Source organism: Mustela lutreola, chromosome 5, assembly GCF_030435805.1.
Source record: "Mustela lutreola isolate mMusLut2 chromosome 5, mMusLut2.pri, whole genome shotgun sequence".
Taxonomy (NCBI): Eukaryota; Metazoa; Chordata; class Mammalia; order Carnivora; family Mustelidae; genus Mustela; species Mustela lutreola.
In genome coordinates this window covers 95,318,118-95,342,062 of record NC_081294.1, presented here as the reverse complement: position 1 = coordinate 95,342,062, position 23,945 = coordinate 95,318,118, and the positions used below count along the sequence as shown (strand labels likewise).

At 40.0% G+C, this 23,945-nt stretch overlaps 1 long non-coding RNA gene across 1 annotated transcript; it reads left to right on the top strand.

Annotated features, from left to right (window-relative positions):
- The first annotated feature begins 6,204 nt into the window (after positions 1-6,204).
- Positions 6,205-18,010, top strand: LOC131831392 (uncharacterized). Its single transcript, XR_009353633.1, has 3 exons — positions 6,205-6,869; positions 16,777-17,060; positions 17,664-18,010. It is a non-coding gene; the product is annotated as an uncharacterized LOC131831392 (long non-coding RNA).
- The last annotated feature ends 5,935 nt before the right edge of the window (positions 18,011-23,945 follow it).

Below are 23,945 nucleotides of genomic sequence, written 5' to 3'. Positions count from 1 at the left end.
AAAAATTAAAACTACAATGAAGGGACAAAGGGAAGTGATAAGTTATTGTTTGGTGGGTAGTTTCTGTTTAGAATGATGAAAAAGTTCTGGAAATGAACAATGACGATGCTTGCTCAACATTGTCAGTGTATTTAATGCCACTGAACTGTACACTTAAAAATACTTTGAATGGCATATTTTATGTTACGTATATTTTACCATGATCAAATGAATAGCCATGAAGAGGTGTTACATCACAACCAGTGAAGGGTCATAACTAAAAAGTAATAACAAGTGCTGGTGAGGATATAAAGATATTGGAGCCCTTATAGACCATTGTAGGAATGTAAAATGGTATAACCACTTTGAAAAACAGTTTAGCAGGTTCTACTAATAGCTGAACATACAGTTACCATATTATCAACAATACCACTCTTAGATATATACCTTAGAGAATTTCCACATGGTGTGGAAATGTACATGAGTATTCATGGAAACATTTTTCATAATAGCTAAAACGTGGAAACAACTTGCTGTCTATCAATTTATGAATGGATACACAAAATATGGTATAGCCATGCAATGGAATATGATTCAACCATAAAAAATATTGTGGTACCAATACATGATACAACATGAAAACATTATGCTAAATAAAAGAAGCCTGTCACAAAAGACCATACAGTGTATGACTCCATTTATATGAAATGTCTAGAATAGGTGAATCCATAGAGACCAAAAGTAAATTAGCAGTTGCCAGGGTCTGGAAGAGGGAGGAATGGAAAGTGATAGCTGCCCGGTAAATGAGAGATAATGATAGCACACTTTGTAAATATGTAAATTATATTTCAATAAAGCTGTTATTTTTTTTATTATTATCATCAAGTGGAGTGCTGAGTAGGCATGACACTCCTCAGAGTTTAACACCCTATAATTATGATCCTGCTAAGTGCATTGAAAGCAAATATTTTGGGGTTAGAAAAATCGTACACCTGACATAGCTCTTTCTCTGCCACAGGCCGCTGTTCATCATTTCCAAGTGATTCACATCCTTCTGCTCTGATTTCTTGTTCCATGTAAGAAGGCTCAGCTGAAAGAATGGGAACATATAAGCATCTGCAAATTCCTTTGCGATATGTCAAGAAAACATTAATGATTATTCATGTGACTCATTGCTTTACTCATCTTTGGCCTTGGCAATGGCAGAAAGCCACATATCAGGGGACATGAAGCCAAGAGAGAAATAGTTTTCGTTAGCCTACTACGGCCAGAGAGAAATGGGTGCCATCTTACTCTGCACAGAGTGTACATTCAATGTCCAAAGAGCCAACTACAGAGAATTCTGGGAAATGGATCCCCCTGACAGAGATGCACACAATTCTAGAAAGATTTAAATTGTAAGCACCTTGGTTCTTGGGAAAAGCCTCCACCATACAACAAATGTAACTGCAGCCTGCTCTGTGTATAAAAGACAATAAAACCTATCTCATTAAACAAAGCAAACTGGGGGCACAAATGAAGTAACAATGGACTTTATGCCCTTGAGTAGAAACTGTGATGTTGTTAAGCATTACATACCACTTCAGATTTTTTCCTAAGAATATTTTTAAATAAATAGAACCTAAATGATGTCTTTATTGGAGAGAGGTAACAAGTACAGGTCAAGTTGAAGAGTTTAAAGAACTCTCTTTGGATCTGCCTCCTCAGGCAAGGGCAACAAAAGCAAAGATAAACAAATAGGTAAATCCAGCTAAAAAGCTTTTTTGTAGTGAAGAAAATTATCAAGGAAATGAAAAGGCAATCTACTGAATGGGAAAATATATTTCTAGATGATACATCCAATATGGGGTTAATATCCAAAATACATGAAGAACTTACACAACTCAGGACCAAAAAACAATCTGACTAACAAATGGGCAGAGGATGTGAATAGACATTTTCCAAAGACATACAGATGGCCAACAGAAACATGAAAAGATGCTCACCAGCACCAAATATCTGGGAAATGCAGTTCAAAACTGCAACAAGGTATCACCTCACACCTGTCAGAATGGCTACTATCAAAAAGATAAGACATACCAAGTGTTGGGGAGGATGCCAAGAAAGCAGAACCTTCGAACACCGTTGGTGGAAATGTAAATTGGTGTAGCAAATATGCAAAACAGTATGGAGGTTCCTCAAAAAATCAAAAATAGAAATACCATATGATCCAGCAATTCCACTTCTGGGTGTTCATCTAAAGAAAATAAAAGACACTGATTTGAAAAGATACAGCACCCAGCATTGTTTATAATAGCTAAGATACAGAAACAACCTAAGTGTCCACTGATAAATAAATACACCACAAAGATGTGCCATGTACACACACACACACACACAGGGTAGAATATTACTCTACCATTAAAAAAGAATGAAATCCTATCACTTGCAACAACACAGATGGAACTAAAAGGTATTATACTAAGTGAAATAAATCAGAGACAGACAAATACTGTATGATTTCACTTATCCATGGAATCTAAAAAACAAAATAAGCAAAACAGAGACAGACTCATAAGTAAGAGGGCAAACTGGTAGTTGCTAGAAGGGGGAGCGGGTAGGACGATGCATGAAATAAGGGTATGCAGAGGTGCAACCTTCCAGTTATCAAAGAAGTAAGTCACAGGGATGTAAAATACAGCATAAGGAATATAGACAAAAGTATCTTACTAACTTTGTATGGTGACAGATGGTAACTAGACTTAGCATGGTGATTACTTTGTAATATATATAAATGTCAAATCCCTATTTGAACACCTGAAACTAGTATAATACCATAAATCAACTACACTTCAATTTAAAAAAGAGTTTAAAACACACGAGGAGCACCTGGGTGGCTCAGTGGGTTAAGCCTCTGTCTTCGGCTCAGGTTATGATCTCAGGGTCCTGGGATCGAGCCCCGCATTGGGCTCTCTGCTTGGCAAGGAACCTGCTCCCCCCCCCGCCTGCTTCTCTGCCTATTTGTGATCTGTTTGTCAAATAAATAAATAAAATCTTTTTTAAAAAAGTTTAAAACACTCGAGCTATAACTTTGGGCAAATGACTTAAACTCTCTAAGCATCAATTTCCTTTTTTATAACATGCGGATAAAAGAGCTTTGACCCCATAGGGTTACCGTAAAGACTAAAGGAGGTACGGGGCAGGGGACCTCCTGAGGGCACAGCTTGGCATAGAATAAGCCAGGCAGTGAGAATGGAGTTCTCTGGAGTGACAGCTGTTTCACTGGAGCTGAGCCTCCTACTAGCGTCTCCAGTGCCCTAGAAGCCCCAGTCTCCACCACCATCTTTGTTCTCTGACTTTCATTGTACTGCTGATGCCACTTCTGTCATCTAAGCTCATTGTGATCACAGATCGATCTCTTAACCTGCGTGTCTTTCTGCTACATACTGGATCAAAGTTAGATACCAGCCCTGGCTGAAAGCCCAGTCATTGTGCCTGTTCAGTGTTATCTCCCACCATCTCCAAAATAGAAATCACTTGCTTCATGTTACTTTAGAAATTGTATTATGCAAGTAATAAAAGTTAATACTTACTTGCATCAAATTAATTTCCCTCTTGTCTGTCCCAAATACCAGGTTTTGTCTGGCCCCAGCTGTTTTAACTTAGGTTTTATTTTCGAAATTATCAGACAAGAAAATGTGCTTCTTTCTTTCTGATGTGCAGTTGGACGCCGGCTAGCACACGCATGCACAGACTCAGGTAATCGTCACCATAATCAAGACACGGAATGGCTCCAGCACCCTGGAAAGCTCCCCTTGTTGTCTGCCACGCCTCCTTTCTGCCACCTCCCTTGACTAACCTTCTGTTTAGCTGACCTCACTACCGAGAATGTTCACACTCCTCATCTTTCAAGTTATCACACAAATTCCAGGGGTCTGTGAAACTCTCTGATTATGTCCACTCACCGCACAGGGATCCAGCTATTCTCCCATTTATTTACTCATTCATGCATGTATTCAACAAACATTTATAGAAGCAATTACTGTGTCATAGACACAACATTAGGTGTAGGGAACACAAAGACAGGTCAAAGAAGCTTCCTTCCCTGAAGAGGTAGAGAGAGGTGATTTTTGATGGAAGTGCGACATACAGCAGGAATGGTTCGTGCATGGGGTACAGCGGAGAAAAGGGATCCAGGTGACAAGGTTTAAACTGTGTCTTCAGAGCAAGTTCATGTTCTATGAGCAAGGGACTTCATGTGAGCAACGGGGCAATTCAGTTTGTGGGGCCTGATAATGCCATTTGGGGCCCTTGATTAAAAAAGAATGCAACTTCAGGGTGCCTGGGTGGCTCAGTTGGTTAAGCGACTGCCTTTAGCTCAGGTAATGGTCCTGTAGTCCTGGGATCAAGTCCTGCATCAGGCTTCCTGGTCTGCAGAGAGTTTCTTCTCCCTCTGACACTCCCCCCACCCCATGCTCACTGTCTCTGTCTCTATCTCATTCTCTCTCAAATAAATAAATAAAATCTTTAAAAAAAAAGAATGCAACTTCACAAATAAGATAAAATTTTAAAAGTTCGAAAGCTGACAAATACCACACACACTGCAAGTTCTAGAAGAGCAGCACACTGTTCTTTTGTGAACAGCAAAATTATTAGTAAATCAACAGCCTGAAACACTTCGATGACACTTTGATACTATGATACTTTCCCCCATATATTTTGGCCCCTTTGTCTGATTTTCTATTGTCCGCAGAGAGCCTGGGAAGACAATTCAGTCTTTCCTGTGGCATGGGTGAGAGACATCTGTTTTTTGTTACTAATGGTTTTAGAAATTTCTTTTCATTTTGTAACTTTGTTATCAGTCATGCCTCATCTCTAACTTCTCTAACTTCCTCTCCAGCTCTGGCTCAAGCAGAGGAAAGCATAAGAGGCCGCCTCATTCCCTGATACTGACCCTGGGTTTGGTTTACAATATGCAAGGAAGAGCCTGAGTCATACTGTCCCCAAGCTGTCTACTTCAGCTCTTCTACTGGGGGGTCCAAGACAGAGCCCAGATGCTCGATGATGTTGCCAGAGAGAAGTTGTCATTGAGTTCTGGGCAGAGGGAGAAGGAGGGTGCGCAGCACAATGGCTCTGCCTACAGTACCAGAACTACCACCCCACAGGGCAAGAGTACTCTTTGGTTCAGGCCCCTAGCTAGGCTGCTCCTTCCTCCCTGAATCCTGAAGATCATTCCAGGCTTTGGAAGGTATATGTGCAAATGAGTCGCTGGAGCATAAACCCCTTGTCATCATTGAAAATCTGCCTTTGTGCAAAGCAAGGGTTTTAAAATAGCAGGGCATATTCAGGGAACTGAAAATTGTCTAGTACTGCTTGGAGGAGAGCTGAGAAGTATGAAATTGATTCTTGAGGCAAAGGGAAGCAGAAAAGGTTTCGAAGCATGTAAAAGAAGTGGTCAGATGTGTGGCTTTAGAAAAGATGATCAGAGGATAAGTTAGGGGAAAGTCTGGAGAAGGTGACTTGAACAGGCCGGAAAGGAATGACAAGACCCAACAGAAGCAGGAGTGGGGTTGGAAATGTAGTAACAATAACAGTATTACGAACATCAATGCAAAGTGACATTTACTGACCACCAGGCCATTTCCTTTTAGGTGTCTTAACTTACTTGGTCCTCTCGGATCCTCAGAAAACAGATGAGGAAACCAAGACCCAGATTAAGTGACTTGTATGCAGTCCCTAAGGGATGGGGATTAGGACCCAAAGTGACTGTGTCCAGAGCCATGCAAATAGTGACTAATTAGATCTGGGGGAAGGAGAAGACAAAAAGGAATACTGGAAAAGAAAGAAGTTAAGGTGGGCAAGAGGCTATAAACCGAATTGGGAACTGTCCCCCTCCACCCTGCCTTCTTTTGATTCTTACAGCGAATAATTTATATCATTCTCTACATGTTTCACAGTCCTCTCCTCTGGCATGAGAGAAATCTATTTTGATTTCTATTTAAATATATTGCCGTTCCAACCAAATCAAAAACTACCTGAGTACAGCATTATTTATGCTATGTATCACATACTCAAGCAACAATTATTAGATGTCTACTGTGAACCAGACCCTGGGCCAGGCACCAGGAATATAAAGATGAATGTGACAAAACACCTTTCCTCTGTCGCCCAGGGGGAGTGACAGATAAAGATTTTGATGTGATGTCACAGAGCAACCTAGAGTTCTAAACAATGTGATCTGAGAGCACATGACAGGGAGTTCATCTATATCCACCTGGGGAGGTCATGAAAAGACTCAAGAGCAGTGATTTGTAAACCAGGGATCAGTGTACCCACAGGAGTTCATTCAATGGCTATGTTGTGGATGGACCTTTCTGCCTGATGCAGAGGCCAGAGATATTAGCTGTTCTTGCCACAAGATAAGACGTGTAGGAGAAACCTGGAGGTATACGGTTGGAGACTGATAACAGGTTACTCTGAAAAGTACCATTCGTGGCCAGTTTGTACTTACTTGACTGCCTGGCTAACTGAGGCCTAGGATGATTCAACCAGGGTGTTGAGAACAGGAGATGTGGCTGCCTGGGATAGCTTGTAAATCCTTTCATGCTTGGCCTTTTCAATGGGACTTTTGCTGCTCTTCCCATCAAGGGGTGGGTATGTTTCTCCATTATCTGAATCTGGGCGTGGCCATATAACTAGCTCTGGCAAGTGGGTCATTAGCAAATGTGATGCAAGCAGAAGCTTGAAAATCGCTTGCACGTTGCAGTTTACATCTGTTGCTGTTCTCTGGGAACTCTTCCATCACCGTGTGAACAAGCCCAGGCTAGCCTTCTGGAGGATGAGAGACCTAATGGATGGAGGTTCTGCCCCAGACATTCCTAAATCAATCGGCCTCAGCAAAGCTGATCTAGGTAAGAAGTGCTGATAAAACTCACAGGATACTGAGAAGTTATCAATGTTTATTGCTTTAAATCACTAAGTTGTAGAGTGGTTTGTTACACAGCAAAAGCTAACTGATACACTGCCCTACTTACTCTCTTCCTCACAATCCTAATTAGGATAGTAGACATCAGATAGGAATCATTCACTTGGATTCTGTCCTTAGACTTTGGGGAGGTAAGTCACTGAATCCTTATGACTAAAAGAAAACAAATCTTCTAAATTTGGATGCCACACTGCTTATACTTTGGTTCTAGAATTCCAATACTCTTATAAGTTGTGAGTGAGTACAAGGACTCTGCTGGACTATTTACCAGCTCTCTTGCCTCCCTAACCACACTTTTTCTGGTGATGCTGAGTTTGATGAAGTTTCAGACATGAAACAGCAAAGGACCTCACCTCATGTTCTAACTATGAGGAGGATGGAGCCTTGCTCCCCTCTCCAATCTTTATTGAAAAATTGTGAAGTAATATTAAGGGGCTGATTTTTTCCACCTTAAGGGGAAAAATTCTGGGTTGTTATCAGTCCATAAGCCTATATTGCACTGGCTATTCTACAAAAATAAACTAACATTCTCTTACTTATGATTCCATCTGAGTAAAGCTTAGAAATTCCTGCTTTGTTTTCAACATAGGTAAGTTCATTTGTTACTTTCATTAATTAATTTGAAATATTTTGGGAAAGAATTGAAAGGGGTTTCACAACAAATAATTCCCCTGGACGGAAAAGCGAGGAACTCAGCTATGGGATGAAAAGAGTGTGAAGCTTATCATTGTCCACTCCACATCCCACCTTCTGAGACATGAGAAGAGATAAAAATGAAAGATGGTAGTTTATGACAGTTGAAACTTTCCTTTTTTCTTTTTTTTGGCTTTTATTTATCTATTTGTCAGAGAGAGAGAGAGAGAGAGTCTGGGGAGCAACAGACAGAGAGAGAAGCAGGCTCTGTGCTGAGCAAGGAGCCTGTTGGAATGCTAGATCCCAGGACCCTGGGATCATGACCTGAGCCGAAGGCAGATGCTTCACCACCCAGGCATCCAAACAGTTGAAACTTTTTTTATAATAAAATGGACTTGAGGCAAAAATAAAGATATTTCTTAAATTTGCCTAAATACAGAGGGTAAAGACAGTGAGGGCTAAGAGAGGGACATAATCTGCATAGCTCAGGGTATGGGACTTCTGGGTGGACCAGTGTGAATCCAATTTACGTGAGAGCAAAGAATACCTAGATTAAGGCTCTCAGGAAGAGAGAGAGGAAGGACTGGTGTTTTAGGATTCACCCTCACTCTAGCATTCTTTTCCCCAACTTCACACAGGGAAGGCCATTCATAACTCCAAACTTCAAATGTCACCTCTTTTAGAAGACTTCCTGACCAGAAGAGAATTCATAATTAATTTGTGCTTCTATTTTTGTGCCAATCAGCCTACTTTATAATGTACATTCTCACCTATATACTTATTTGGCTAAACAGGATGTTCCAGATTGCAAAAGATTATTGGGGTGGGGGACGAACAGAGAGTGCATCTAGCAAAGCAACTGTCATACAAGAAATACAAAATGAATATTTGTTCAAATAATGAAATGAGACATCAATTAATAAAGAGGGGTGTTTTTAAATAAGTGGGTAGAAAAGATACAGATGTAGTGAAAAGAAGGGCCATCTGTATCCCAATGTTCATAGCGGCAATGGCCACGGTCGCCAAACTATGGAAAGAACCAAGATGCCCTTCAACAGACGAATGGATAAGGAAGATGTAGTCCATATACACAATGGAGTATTATGCCTCTATCAGAAAGGACGAATACCCAACCTTTATATCAACATGGACGGGACTGGAAGAGATTATGCTGAGTGAAATAAGTCAAGCAGAGAGAGTCAATTATCATATGGTTTCACTTATATGTGGAGCATAAGAAATAACGCGGAGGACATGGGGAGGAGAGGAGAAGGAAATTGAGGGAAATTGGAGGGGGAGATGAACCATGAGAGACTAAGGACTCTGAAAAACAATCTGAGAGTTTTGAAGGAGTGGAGGGGTGGGAGGTTGGGGGAGCCTGGTGGTGGGTATTACGGAGGGCACATATTGTGTGGAGCACTGGGTGTGGTGCATAAAAAATGAATTCTGTTACACTGAAAAGAAATTAAATTTTTAAAAAAGTGGGTAGAGCCACTCAAATATTCTTTGGAACAGATACTAGGAAATTGTTCCAAGTTTCTCAGTAGATGGAATAAACAGAAGTTACCCAATAATGTAAGACCTTGCTTTTCAAACCTTGGTCCATGAACCAGTGTCATCAGCAGGATCTAGGAGTTTGTTGCAAATGCATAATCACAGTTTCCACTCCAGATCTGTTAAACCAGAATCTTGATTTAAACAAGATCCTCAAGAGATTCAAATGAACATTAACAGGTAAGAATGATAATCTAAGATAGTGGCTTTCATAGTTGGCACTAGATTGGAATCACCTGGACAATTTTCTTTCTTTTTTAAAATTTTATCTCCAGTATAGTTTCCAGTGTACAACAGAATGACTCAAAAATTATATACACTACTTAGTGTTCATCATGATAAGTGTACTATTTATTTATTTATTTGAGAGAGAGAAAGCACAAGCAGGAGGGACAGAGGGAGAAGGAGAGAGAATCTGAAGCAGACTCCATGCTGAGGATGGATCCCAATGTAGGTCTTGATCTCATGGCCCTGAGGTCCTGACCTGAGCCAAAACCAAGAGTCAGACATTTAACCAACTGAGCCACCCAGGTGCCCCATAATAACTGTTCTCTTAATCCCCTTCGCCTACTTCACGCATTCTCCCACCAATTTGTTCTCTATAGTTAGGAGCCTGTCTTTTGATTTATTGTTAAGTTTTTTGTTTCTTACAAGGAATTCCACATATGAGAGAATTCATACAGTATTTGCTTTCTCTGACTGAATTATTTCAGTTAGCATTATACTCTCTAGATTCATCTATGTTGCTATTTGCTGAACATGGCAAGATGTCATTTGTATTGATGACTGAGTAATATTCTGTTGTATATAGTCCATATCTTCTATATCCATTCATCCATCAATGGACACTTGGGCTACTTCCATTATTTGGCTATTGTAAATAATATTTCAATAAATAAACCCAGGGGTGCATCTGTCTTTTTGAATTAGTATTTTTTACTCTTTGGACAAATATCCAGTAGAGGAATTACAGGATCCTGCTCACCTAGAAGGTTTTATGCACTACTATTTTCTAGGTCCCATCTCTAGAGATTCTAATTTGAATAATCCAGACTTCTCTCTGATCAAGATGAGGTAATAGAGACCTAAAATGCCTTAAATGGCAGAACAAAAACAGCATATGTGAAATGGTGACTTTCAGACTATATTAGTTATGTCTGACTGAATAGATACCCCCAAATCTGCCAGCTTAATAAAACCACACATTTATTACCCCACAGTTTTAGTGTTTCAGGAATCCAGTGTTTCAGGAATCCAGACATGGCTTAACTATCACCAAATTACCACAGATTACTAATATCAAGAATGAGTCTGTAGCTCAGGGTCTTTCCTGAGGCTGCACCTGAGGAGTCAGACAGTGCTGTGGTATCATCTGAATGCTGGACTGAAGAAGGATCTATTGCTAAGCTCACCCGAGTTGTTGGCAGGATTCAGTTCCTTGTGGACAGCTGGACATAGGGCCTTCATTACTCTCTGGCTGTTGGCCAGAGGCTACCCTCAGTACTTTGCCATTGAAACCACTCCAACATGACAGCTTGCTTCATCAAAGCAAGCAAGAAAGAGTCTGCAAGCTAGAAGAAAGTCACAGTTTTCTGTAACTTTCTGTAGTCAGAGGAATGGCATCCTACTATACTTGCCATATCCTTTGATGGGTCACTAGATCTCACCCACACTCAAGAAAAGAGGGATACATGAAATATGAATACCAGAAGGCAGAGATCACTGAAGGCCAGCCCAGACACTGCCTACCATACAGGCATTCAATAACAGTTATCAAGGGACTGTAATTTCTAACAGAAAGGAAATAAAGAGGGTCAGTTGAACAACTGTTTAGCTTACTACCAGGAAACAGGTCCAAGCTACGATGCTTGAAAGCGGAAATCAAACAGAGTCCAGTGCACTCTGCAAGGTGAAGATACAGAGAGAATAGTTCAGGATGTTAAGGCAGCAAGAATGTATGAGACAGAGTACATATGTACAAAGAAAAGGCTCAGAAAATTTACTGAGGGGTCGCTTGGAGTCTTTGCCTGAATACTAATTTGTGCATGTCTGAGCAGAAACTACATGAATCCAGGAAAATTACCATCAGAAATATACTAAAAGCTTCTCTGGACTTGCTCTAATTAAATTTAAAAGCAAAGGAAATCTCTAACATTCTAAACTAGTTCCAGGTAGATTACTCAGGTGCCAGAACAAAATCTAACTCTATTTGAAGGAATATGACAAAATCCAGCGATCAATAATGTAAAATTCACAACACCTGTCATCCAATAACAAATGAGCAAGCATGCAAAGAAGTAAGAAAATAAGACCTAAAACCAGGACAGAATTGAATTAATAGAAACAGACCCAGAAATGACAGAGAGTGGAAGTAGCAAACAGTATCTTAAAAAACAAAACAAAACAAAACTGGAACACCTATTATAAATATTCTCCACTCATTTAAGAAGGTAAAAGAAAACATGACCATGATGTGGGAAAAAATGGAAGATAGAGAAAGACCCAAAGACTCAAGGAAAGAAAACATGAAATGAAAAATAGATTGTGTAAATTAAGACTAGACACTGAAGAGGAAAGTTCATTATTATCAAGGCACAATAATAAAATATCCAAAATGAAACAAAACAACTGGAAAAACATGAAAAGTGCAGCCATGACCTGGGACACAGTGTCAAGTGGGCTAATTTCTATGCAATTATAATCTCAGAAAGAAGGAGGGAGGGAACAATTTTTTTTAAAGAATTTTTAAAAAAAATTTTATTTCTTTCCAGCATAACAGTATTGTTTTTGCACCACACCCAGTGCTCCACGCAATATGTGCCCTCCCTAATACCCACTACCTGGTTCCCCGAACCTCCCACCCCCCGCCCCTTCAAAACCCACAGATTGTTTTTCAGAGTCCATAGTCTCTCATGGCTCACCTCCCCTTCCAATTTCCCCCAACTCCTTTCTCCTCTCTAACTCGCCTTGTCCTCCATGCTCTTTGTTATGCTCCACAAATAAGTGAAACCATATGATAATTGACTCTCTCTGCTTGACTTATTTCACTCAGCATAATCTCTTCCAGTCCCGTCCATGTTGATACAAAAGTTCGGTATTCATCCTTTCTGATGGAGGCATAATACTCCATAGTGTATATGGATCACATCTTCCTTATCCATTCATCCATTGAAGGGCATCTTGGTTCTTTCCACAGTTTGGCGACCGTGGCCATTGCTGCTATGAACATTGGGATACAGATGGCCCTTCTTTTCACTACATCTGTATCTTTGGGGTAAATACCCAGTAGTATAATTGTAGGGTCATAGGGAAGCTCTATTTTTAATTTCTTGAGGAATCTCCACACTGTTCTCCGAAGTGGCTGTAACAACTTGCATTCCCACCAACCGTGTAAGAGGGTTCCCCTTTCTCCACATCCTCCCCAACACATGTTTCCTGTTTTGCTAATTTTGGCCATCCTAACTGGTATAAGAAGGTATCTCAATGTGGTTTTAATTTGAATCTCCCTGATGGCTAGTGATAATGAACCACATCAGGGAGGGAACAATTTTTAAAGAAATAATGGTCAAAATTTTCCAAATTTGATGACTTCTATAAACTCACAGATTCAGGAACTCAAATGAATTAGGGCAGAATAAGCATGAAAAAAGAGGTACATTATAATTAAGCTATTAAAGCCAGTGATAAAGAAAAAAATTTTTAAAGCAGGGGGAAAAGATACTGTATGTAAAAAGGAATAACGATAAGAATTTTAGCAAGCTTCTCCACAGAGTCTATGCAAATCAGAAGACAATGGAAAGTCATCTTTAAAGTATGAAAGGAAAAAAGCAGCGATCTAAAATTTTTTAACCATAAAAAACTTCCAAACTTGAGGGCAAACTAAAGATATTTCAGACAAACAATGCTCCCTGCCAGCCAACATGAATTATAAGCAATGCAACAGGAAGTTCTTTAGGCAGAAGGAAAATGATAGCAGATGGAAATGCATAAAGGAATAAAGAGAGCCAGAAATGGTAAATATGTCGATAAAAAAACATTTTTCTCTTTCAAAAAAAATTTTTTTAAGTAATTGTTTAACATAAAAATATCAATATATTCTGAAAATGTAAATTATACATACAAGGAAGAAAAAATTATAATAATATCACAAAAGACAAGAAACCAGGAATTAGGCTACCCATTGTAAAGATTTTATACCATATGCTGATCTAAGTGTAACCTGTGAGGAGAGATCTCTTCCTCATTCTGTTCTCTCACAGTAGGAGAATGATATAAGAATGGTGACTGCAGTCAATGGATTTGAGCCTCACAGAACCCAGAAGAGAAGGGAAGTTGGTGGGGCCCCAGACCTCAGTAATGAGGGAGTGGTGACAATTAGGGTGAAAGACGCTACTATTGGTGTCTGTATCTTGCTTTTTCCCTAGAGCAATAGGTTTCTCACAATTTAAAAAAAAAAATCATTATTTTTGTCACATACCCATGAGAACTGCCTTAACTTTTGTTTATGAAAAACACCCGAAAAAAAAAAAAATCAGAGGAACCAAGGGATGAAAATGAAGGACAGACAAATCTACATTCATTAATTGAACCCAATATTAATTTTACTTAATGGTAAACCAAGCCAATTTGTATAAATCTAAAAGCTTCTTTGAATTCATATATTTAAAAAAAAAAAAACTATTAAAAAGAGAACCCCGCAACCTCACCACGTTTCTCAAACCAGATGATGTGTGGCTGTCCTGCTTTACCACTGCATGGGATAGAGACGGAGCACAACAAGGCTGATGGCCCAGCAACCACAGGATTAGGAATCTTCACTCTTGAGGGCCCACAGGAGGAGGACGCATCTGTCAGGACACAGGGATTCACAGTCTGGGTCTGCACTTTAAAAAAAAAGCCTGGAAAAAAGGGTCTAGAGGACAGTTACGAGCAAATTAAGGAGACTGAAATTAGGATCTATGAGGAATGATTTATAAAGGGTCGGAGGTAATTCTGCATGAAAAAGAAAAAGAGTGACTAGCTGTCTTCAAATAAATTAAGAGTAATTACCAATAGATAATTAACAGTACAGCTCATTCCCATTATATGAGATAGAAACAAGCCGGAATGAGTTTAAATTGCAACAGTGAAGTTTGAGCATGGAGGGAAGAACTTATTGACCAGAAGGGTGAGTAAGCATGCAGAAAAATCTAAAATAGTTTTCTTAAAAATATTAAGTTCTTAATAATTAAGAATTAATTATTAATTAATAATATATTAAGTTCTTAATATATTCTTAAAATATTTTAAGTGAAGCTCTGTCTTCCTAACACATTTGGTAATAGTGAAAATTTCATCCAGCTAATCCTTTAAAGTCATGTGCATGAAACAGCTGTAAGGTAAGTGATTCATTAATGAATTAATTGAACTCAGTAAACGTTTTGCAGCTTTGGGGAAATTTTACCCAAATAAAGAAAAGCATAGAAGTCCTATTGTCTGATCTTGTTCTGAAGTAATTTATATTATAAAATTAGAGTAACAATGTCCATCTGACGGTGGACTCATTCTTATGGTCTCAGACAGCAGACAGAACTCTGCCTAATTTCACAGGTCCTTATGGTGAGAATACAGAGATTTACCCAAATTACTCAACGCCTTGACTCCTCAGTGAATCACTGCTTTCTACCACCTACAAAACAAGTTGCCTGAGCCTAAACTAAGATTTAGGACAGGTGAAAATGAAAATGAAGTTGGAGGATTGTGATACATGCATGAACTGTTTTTCCAGAAAGCTAGTCACCAAATGATTAAGGCAGTGGTTCTTCAGGTGTGTTTTCCATACTAGGATGAGCCTCCCCTGGGAACCTGCTGGAAATGCAAATTCTTGGGTCCCACCCAAGGCCTACTAAATTTGCAGGTGGAGCCCAGCATCTTGGGTTTTAATAACCCCTCCTGGTGATTCTGATACACACTAAGATTTGATAACCTTTGGCTTAAAGGAATGATTTGTAATTATTCCCAGCTGAGCCCAACCTAAGTTTCAACATCTGGCGACTGGTGTTAACTTGTAAAACTTATGAGTCTCTAGCTTCATGAACTGAAATGTACAGGAGTTTCAAGTTTCCTACATGAAGGAGACACAGATGGAAGATGTCTTGCCTGGATTGTAGGCGGGGTACTTATTCAATATCTATTAACTGGGAAAAAAAAAAAAAAAGAAAAAAGAAAAAGCAGAAGCTTTGCATATAATAGAATGCACAAGTATTTGTTGATTATTTAATTCAGTCTAGTCCTTCTGTCTAATCAACTGGTTTGGATCCCCAAAGGAGTGGGGAGGGCTAGAAGCTGAACGATCTATGTTCATCAAAACAAAACAAAACAAAATGAAAGCTGTCTTGGAACTTGGATCATCAGCCACTGCCTCAAGGCCCAGGTAGAAAAGTAAAGGTCAGCCCTGTTCCACACTGGCGCCTAGACATTTCTAAGGACACGAAGCAGCTCCCAGGAGACCTGCTTGTCCAAGAAGGCAGCAGCAGTAGAAATCATGGGAAGGACACAGACCTAGCAAGGGGCAGACAGGGCTGCTGACATTCGAATATCAATATGACTGTATCTTTATCCACAGACCGAGGAGGTCCCGATTGGGAATGAGGGCCCAAATATAATATCTAAAGCAAAATTAAACTCAGCTAGGAAAAATGAAAAAAAGCTTGTGACCCAGGTTCCCTTCAGGGTGTTAGAGAGCAATTTAAAGCCTTGGCAAGCTTGGTCTAGGTGCTTTCAGATTCAAAGCAGTGCAGTGATTGTCAGGCTCAATAGCTAGCTATCTGTTGATGTCAATGGTCTGGGAATTATACACCACTAGAAAAATCAATTCCTATAAAGCTTTTTAAATGGGGAAAACCACAGGAGCTTCTGTATGAACGGTAGAACAGAGAACACTGAAGCTGAGAGACCTCAGGTCTATCTTGAACTGGTGGTCAACATGTATGTATTGCTTCTAAACTGTGGCGGCCACTAATTCATACTAAAAATATTTATGGGATACCTACCATGCATCAGGAATGGTGCTAGCCACTGGGAATCATTGGAATCAGGGAGACTATGGTCAGGTACTCTAGAACTGCTCTGTTCAATATGGCGGCCCCTAGCCACATGTGGTTATTGAAATTCAATTCCTTAGTCCCATGCACCACATTCCAAGTATTCAGTGTGGCTAACGACTACCGTTTTGGTCAGCACAGATACAAGATACAAAGTAACAGAGGGGGAGCTTCCCACTGTCTGTCCTCCCAAGCCTCAGTGCTGGGGTTTTCCTTTCCCACTTCCAACTCCCCCAGGGTATCAAAGCCCTCTTTGAGGGTTGGTGCTGCTACGTGCATCCTGCACCACAGTATTGGCAGAAGGTATCTGTGTGGATCATTTTAACCTGGTCTCAGAAGAATCTTGAGGCAGATGCAGGCCTCCTTTTGCCGAGTAGACCACAGGCAATATGGCACACACTCTCCAATTCCACTGTTATGGTATAAATTCTGGCTATTGTATAAAGCCTGCCCCTTTTGATTCTCAAAAAAAAAAAAAAAAAAATCTATTGCAGAAGTTAAAAAGAAACCTGGAACATTAACAGTCTCTTGCTTTTTCTCTTGCTCCTATTCTTCTCTCTACAGCAATGAGGGAGGAAAATCACTTGCAAGGACAAGAGGAAAACAAAAGCGCAAAGATTAATATTTCAAGATATTATCTTGCCACATCAAAACAGTAGAAAACATGACTCTTGCCTCCAAGCTGCCTATATAACTGGAAAAACATGAAAAATGGGGAAACTCATGAAAAGTTAATAACCATAAAGAGGAGAGTAACAATATTAAACAGAAATGACAGAGGTGTCACTCGATCTACATGATGAACCCTCGAGGGCTTATAGACCCTAAGAATGACTTTTCACAGAAGGGTGAGTTCTGAGCTGCACAGATTTAGATGGGCAGAAGGGAGAAGAGGTGGAATTTCAAGTGGGGAAACGTAATAAGCAGAAGTGTGAATGTGGAGTTGTTTTGGGGCAAAAGGAATCTAAGAGTTTGACTGTCATGCTGCATGTGGGGACTGAAATAAGCCTGCAAGGGGAGCCTGAGAGACTACTGCAGGAAACCCTGAATGCAGGGCTGAAGTGTTTGGTCACATCTCACAGAGGGATGAGAATGTCCTTGAACTGTGTGCATAGGGAAGGTATACAGCGAGAGCAGCACAATGACAATGAAACACTGAACCCTAGCAGCAGCATTTGGCTATCTGGAAATACTGAAGCTGAGGCAGGCAGGAGACAGGAGGGCGGGGAGGAGGCTACTATAGGGGTGTGGGCATGAAGTGACCTAGGCCTAGAAGAGGGTGGGTGACAGAGGAATGAAAAAGAATCAATGAGCATGAGTAGCATGCTGAAGTGAAAATCAACAAGGCTTTGATTCTTTGGAGCTGAGGGAGAAAGAAAAGTCAAATATACTATTAACTTGGGCAAATTACTTAGCATCTATAAAATAGTGATAATAGCTGTGTTTTACAGGTTTGCCCTGTGAATTAATAAAAAGACCTCTGTCAAATACAAGAAGTCACTGGCATACAGATGCAATTTAAATCCGTTATTTGAAACTGAGACGGCCCAGAGCTGCCCTCCTCATTCCAGCAGCCAGGGCCGCAGGGAAGGAGATCCAGCTGGAAGGGCAAGACTGACATATCCTCTTTTCTTGAAGGTCTGGGAGACATTATACTCTCAGGTGAGGACCACTGGACTGTAACAGAACTTTCCAGAATATACTGGGGCCCTGTGCTCTATTTTCAACACATGCCACATTTCAGGTCTCTAGAAGGTATCTGAGGTCCCTCCCACAACAAATAAAGGATCACAGCTCAAAACCCTGATGTGCTTGTGTCTTTTTTTTGTTTTAACATTTATTTATTTGAGAAAGGGGGAGAGAGCAAGAAGAGGTGCAAAGGGAGAGAATCTCAAGCAGTCTACCCAGTGAGTATAGAGCCTGATGTGGGGCTCCATCTCACAACTCTTAGTCATGACCTGAGCAGAGACCAAGAGTTGGACGCTCAACTGACAGAGCCACCCAGGCATTCCTGCTTGTGTCTTTAACTGTCTCAAACATCTAGTCTCATTGTTTAAGCCACCTTGCCAGCTGCTTTCCCTGTCTCTAATCATTTCTAGTAAAATACTGTCTATGTCTCTACCTGGTCCACAAAACCTTGTTTAACATGCAATATTGTTGCATATGCCTTAGATTTACAACAGAAATAGTAAAAGTTGCTGCTACCATGCTTGTTCTCATTTTTTAAGTAAGAGAAAAGGAAGAAAAGAGAAAGGAGAAAAGGAAAAATGAGTAGGAAATTATTCTATTTATGTTGAGTGCTACTGCTTGAGGAAAGGCTGAGTAAATTAGTGGTGCATAAAGGGGCAGATGGAGATTTTTATAAAAATTGTGAAAAAAAAAATCCCCTGAGCACTTTCAAATACTCTAGAAATTGTAGGTCTTGAGTCTTTATCATGTTGAATTTAACTTCAAATCTCTGCCCATCATTTTTACTTGAAACAGTATATATAAGTAGGCTGTGAGGATATAGATATCGATATCTGTGTATGCATGTGTGTACATGGAAGAATACATCCACACACACATGTAGGAATGTATATACTTGTAAAGGGACACAGAAGGGAAAGAGAATAATATGGCTGAAGGGGGTAACTTTAAATCAAGAAAAGGGGAAGGAGTTAGGAAGAACATATGTGTATGGAAGAAGAAATAAATTAGTTTATGAAGAGCAAAAAGAGAAGGGAAAAAGAAGAGAGAGACATAAGCCTGCCACCAGGAGGTGTTGGGCATTAGTCTAGTAAATGAGACCCACACACAGGGACAGTGCAGCTGTGCAGAGCACGAGGGAAAACACCATTGGACTAATTATATGCATGGTCCAAATCTAAGCTCGTAACTTGGGAGAGTATCTCTGTTCTGGAACTTAAAGAAGAGTCAACACGCATTATAAGTTGGTTTATAAACAATGAGTAACTTCCTTCCAAGGGATCCAGTGTCTCTTCCTGCCCCGGCTGGACAGAAAGTATCACTGAGGCCCCACCTGATTTACTTATTTCCTTGGCCCCATGAAAATATTCCTATCTGCTGTCCCCTAAGTTCAGAACAGTGTTCTAAGTGATGGTTTGTTAAACTTACCCATACAAATGTGAATGGGAATATGAATGAGTCAATTTACAGTAGCACTTATGATTCTAGATGATTTTCTAGAAATAATCATTTAGGCTCCAAAGGTGTCTTGGCCAAGTTGACAGTCTAGTTGTGAACACAGGGTTGGATAGGGAATTTCTTTTGCTGTGACTTCTTAGGTCACATGATATGAAACACACATTCAGGGCAAAAAGGGGAGGTAGAGAAGGCCACTGCCAAGGGACAGGGTCAGAAAACTGAGAGATATCTGCAAAAGTGGGGATACTTTGGCTTTTCTCCATTTAATTCTCAGAGAATCATGGCAGGGCTCCTGGTAAGCTCTTGGACATGGGTGACGAACTGTCACAGTCTGGCCAGGACTGAAAGTCTCCAGAGATATGGAACTTTCAGGATGAGGACCAGGAGAGTCCTAGGCAAACTGAGATGATGGGTCACCCTCATAATCCTTCTCACAAGTCAGGTCTTGAATTGAACAATGAATACTAAATGATACCAATCTGCCATCTGCATCCTGCTAGCTCCTAGGTAAAGAATTACTAGGGCTCAATAGATCCTATCAAGTCTTCACTATTTCCCATTATTCTCTCTGCCCCGCACTAGACATTTCTGTAGTAAAAGCAAAGGCAAATTCTCTTGTTTGGTAGCATCAGCCCAAGTTAAACAGATCAGTCAAAAATTCTAAAAGGCGAAGGAAGCTGGATGGCAGAGGAGGAGCAGACTGAAACAGCATTAGGTCCTAGAAGTTCAGCTAAATAGTTACAAATTATTCTGAACACCTACACACTCAACAGGAGATCGAAGAGAAGAAGAGCAGCAATTCTAGGAACAGAAAATCGACCACTTTCTGGAAGGTAGGACGTGTGGAGAAGTGAATCTGAAGCAACGGGAAGATAGACTGTGGGAGGAGGAGCCAGCTCCTGGCAAGCAGTGGAGCAGTGGAGCACAAAATCAGAACTTTTACAGGTCTGCTCCACTGAGGGACCTCACTCTAGAGGCTAGGTGGGGGTGGAGCTATTGTGGGGACAGTGTGGTCTCAGGTCCCAAGGGGTCACAGAAGGATCAGGGGGGTCTGAGTGTAGCAGAGCATGCAGGTATGAGTAGGGAAGCCAGCTACAGAGATGGAGCCAAGGAGTGAGCTCTCAGCTCAGGGTTATCTTAAACTGTGATCCGTGGCACAGTCATACCACTGCTCTTTGAGCAGGGACCCCACAACTGGCAGATCTGGGGAGACTCACCTCCTTCCTCTGGGAGGAGCAGTGGGGGAGCATGTTGGGTTTGGAGACTCCAAGCAAGGCCATGAGCCAGAGACAGAAACTGCCAGTCACAGGCCAGGTGAGCACAGAGTGCAGCCAAAGACCAGGAAGATGGGAATGGTTGACTGCTTTTCTCTGAAGGCGCACTGAGGAGTAGGGGCCTGATATCTTGGCTCCTCTGGGCCGGAGATTGGGAGTCCGCCATTTTTATTTCCGTCCTCCAAAGCTGTATGGAAGGTGTTCAGGGAACAAAATCTCCTGAGCACAAACCTGAGCAGATTACTTAGTCTGGCAACGGCAGTGCAATTCCACCTCAAGCAAAGACACTTGAGAATCACTGCAACAGGCCCCACGCCCAAAAGATCAGCAAGAACATCCAGCTAAGACCAACCTCACCAATCAAGGAGAAAAGTGGAACTCCAGACCTAGGGGAAAGCAATGCATAGAATTCATGGCATTTTTCCCATAATCCTTTAGACTTGCAAAGTGAATTTGTTTTAACTTTATTTTTTTCTTCTTATATTTTTTAACATTTCCTCTTTCCCCTTTTAACAGTTTTTAACTATTTTATCTTAACATTATCTTTAAAAAATTTTTTTTTAATTTTCATTGTTATAGTCATTTTTATCCCTTCATTGTATTTAATCTTAGTTTTGGATACATATAAGACTTATTTTTCTTTAAAATTTTGGGATGCAATTTCTTCTAATAGATCAACATACATGCTATCTAGCACATGCCTTTGTTCTAGTCTCCAGTCTAATCATATTCTCACCTCTTTTGCTTTTTTTTTCTTTTTTCAACCAACTTATCAATTCCTTTTTTAGAATCTTTTTAAAATTTTCATCTTTACAGTCATATTCCAACACTTCATCGTGTTTACCCTTATTTTTCTGTATATATAAGTTTTTCTTTCTTTAAATTTTGGGAGGTAGTTTCTTCTAAGAGACCAGAATACACCAAAATCAACTGGGTAGCTCTGTTCTATTTGCCAGTCTAATACATATATAATTTTTATTTTTTATTTTAATTTTCCCTTTTTACTCCCCCCTCCACCCCAGTTTTTGGGTCTCTTCTGATTTGGTTAGCATATATTTTTCTGGGGTCTTTGCCACCCCTTTAGTCTTTTATTCTCTCGTTCATATATTCATATCTGGATTTTAAAAAAAAAAGAACAGGAGGCAGTACTGACAGCTAGGGAATTAATCAACATGGACATTGGCAGTATGTCAGAACTAGAGTTCAGAATGATTATCAAGGTGCTAGCTGGGCTCAAAAAAGTTATAGAAGATATTAGAGAATCCCTTTCTGGAGAAATAAAAGCCCTTTCTGGAGAAATAAAAGAACTGAAATCTAACCAAGTTGAAATTTAAAAAGCTATTAATGAGGTGCAATCAAAAATGGAAACTTTTACTTCTAGGATAAATGAGACAGAAGAGAAAATTAGTGGTATAGAATATCAAATGACAGAGAATAAAGAAGCTGAGCAAAAGAGAGACAAACAACTACTGGACCATGAGGGAATAATTCAAGACATAAGTGATACCATAAGACAAAACAATATTAGAATAATTGGGATTCCAGAAGAAGAAGAAAGAGAGAGGTATATTGGAGCAAAGTATAGTAGAGAAGTTCCCTAATATGGCAAAGGGAACAAGCATCAAAATCCAGGAGGCACAGAGAACCCCCCCTCCCCGCTCAAAATCAATAAAAATAGATCCACACCCCATCATCTAATAGTAAAACTTACAAGTCTTGGTGACAAAGAGAAAATCCTGAAAGCAGCTCGGGAAAAAAAGTCTGTAACATACAATGGAAAAAATATTAGATTGGCAGCAGACTTATCCATAGAGACTTGGCAGGCCAGAAAGAACTGACATGATATATTCATAGCTCTAAATGTGAAAAACATGCAACCAAGAATACTATATCCAGCTAGACTGTCACTGAAAATAGAAGGAGAGATAAAAACCTTCCAGGACAAACAAAAATTAAAAGAATTTGCAAACACCAAACTAGCCCTACAGGAAATATTGAAAGGGGTCCTCTAAGCAAAGAGAGCCTAAAAGTAGTAGAGCAGAAAGGAACAGAGACAATATTCAGTAACAGTCACCTTACAGGCAATACAATGGCACTAAATTCCTATCTTTCAATAGTTCCCCTGAATGTAAATGGGCTAAATACCCTAATCAAAAGACAGACACAGGGTACCAGAACGGATAAAAAACCCAAATCCCATCAATATGCTGTCTACAAGAAACTCATTTTAGAGCCAAAGACACCTCCAGATTTGAAGTGAAGGGATGGAAAACAATTTACTATGCTAATGGTCATCAAAAGAAAGCTGGGGAGGCAATCCTTGTATCAGATTAATTATATTTTAAGCCAAATACTATAATAAGAGATGAGGAAGGACACTATATCATACTTAAAGGGCCTGTCTAACAAGAAGATCTAACAATTGTAAATATCTATGCCCCTAACATGGGAGCAGCCAATTATATAAATCAATTAATAACAAAATCAAAGAAACACATCAACAATAACACAATAATATTATTGGTTAGAGGGAACCAATAGAGTATTGATTAGAGGGAGACTTTAACACCCTACTCACTGAAATGGACAGATTATCCAAGCAAAAGATCAACAAGGAAATAAAGTCTTTAAATGACACACTGGCCCAGATGGACATCACAGATATATTCAGAACATTCCATCTCAAAGCAACAGAATACACATTCTTATCTAGTACACATGGAACATTCTCCAGAATAGATCACATCCTGGGTCACAAACCAGGTCTCAACCAGTACCAGAAATTGAGATCATTCCCTGCATATTTTCAGACCACAATGCTCTGAAGCTAGAACTCAATCACAAGAGGAAAGCTGGAAAGAACTCAAATACATGGAGGCTAAAGAGCATCCTACTAGGGGTGCCTGGGTGGTTCAGTGGGTTAAGCCTCTGCCTTCAGCTCAGGTCATGATCTCAGGGTCCTGGGATCAAGCCCTGCTTTGGGCTCTCTGCTCAGCAGGGAGCCTGCTTCCCCCCATCCCTCTTTCTGCCTCTCTGCCTGTTTGTAATCTCTCTCTGTGTCAAATAAATAAATAAAATCTTTTAAAAAAAGAAAAAGAGCATCCTACTAAAGAATGAATGGGTCAACCAGGAAATAAAAGAATAATTGAAAAAACTCATGGAAATAAATGAAAATGAAAACACCACTGTTCAAAATCTGTGAGAAAGAGCAAAAGCAGTCCTCAGAGGAAAGTATATAGCGATACAAGCCTTTCTCAAGAAACAAGAAAGGTCTCAAGTACACAACCTAACGCTACGCCTAAAGGAGCTGGA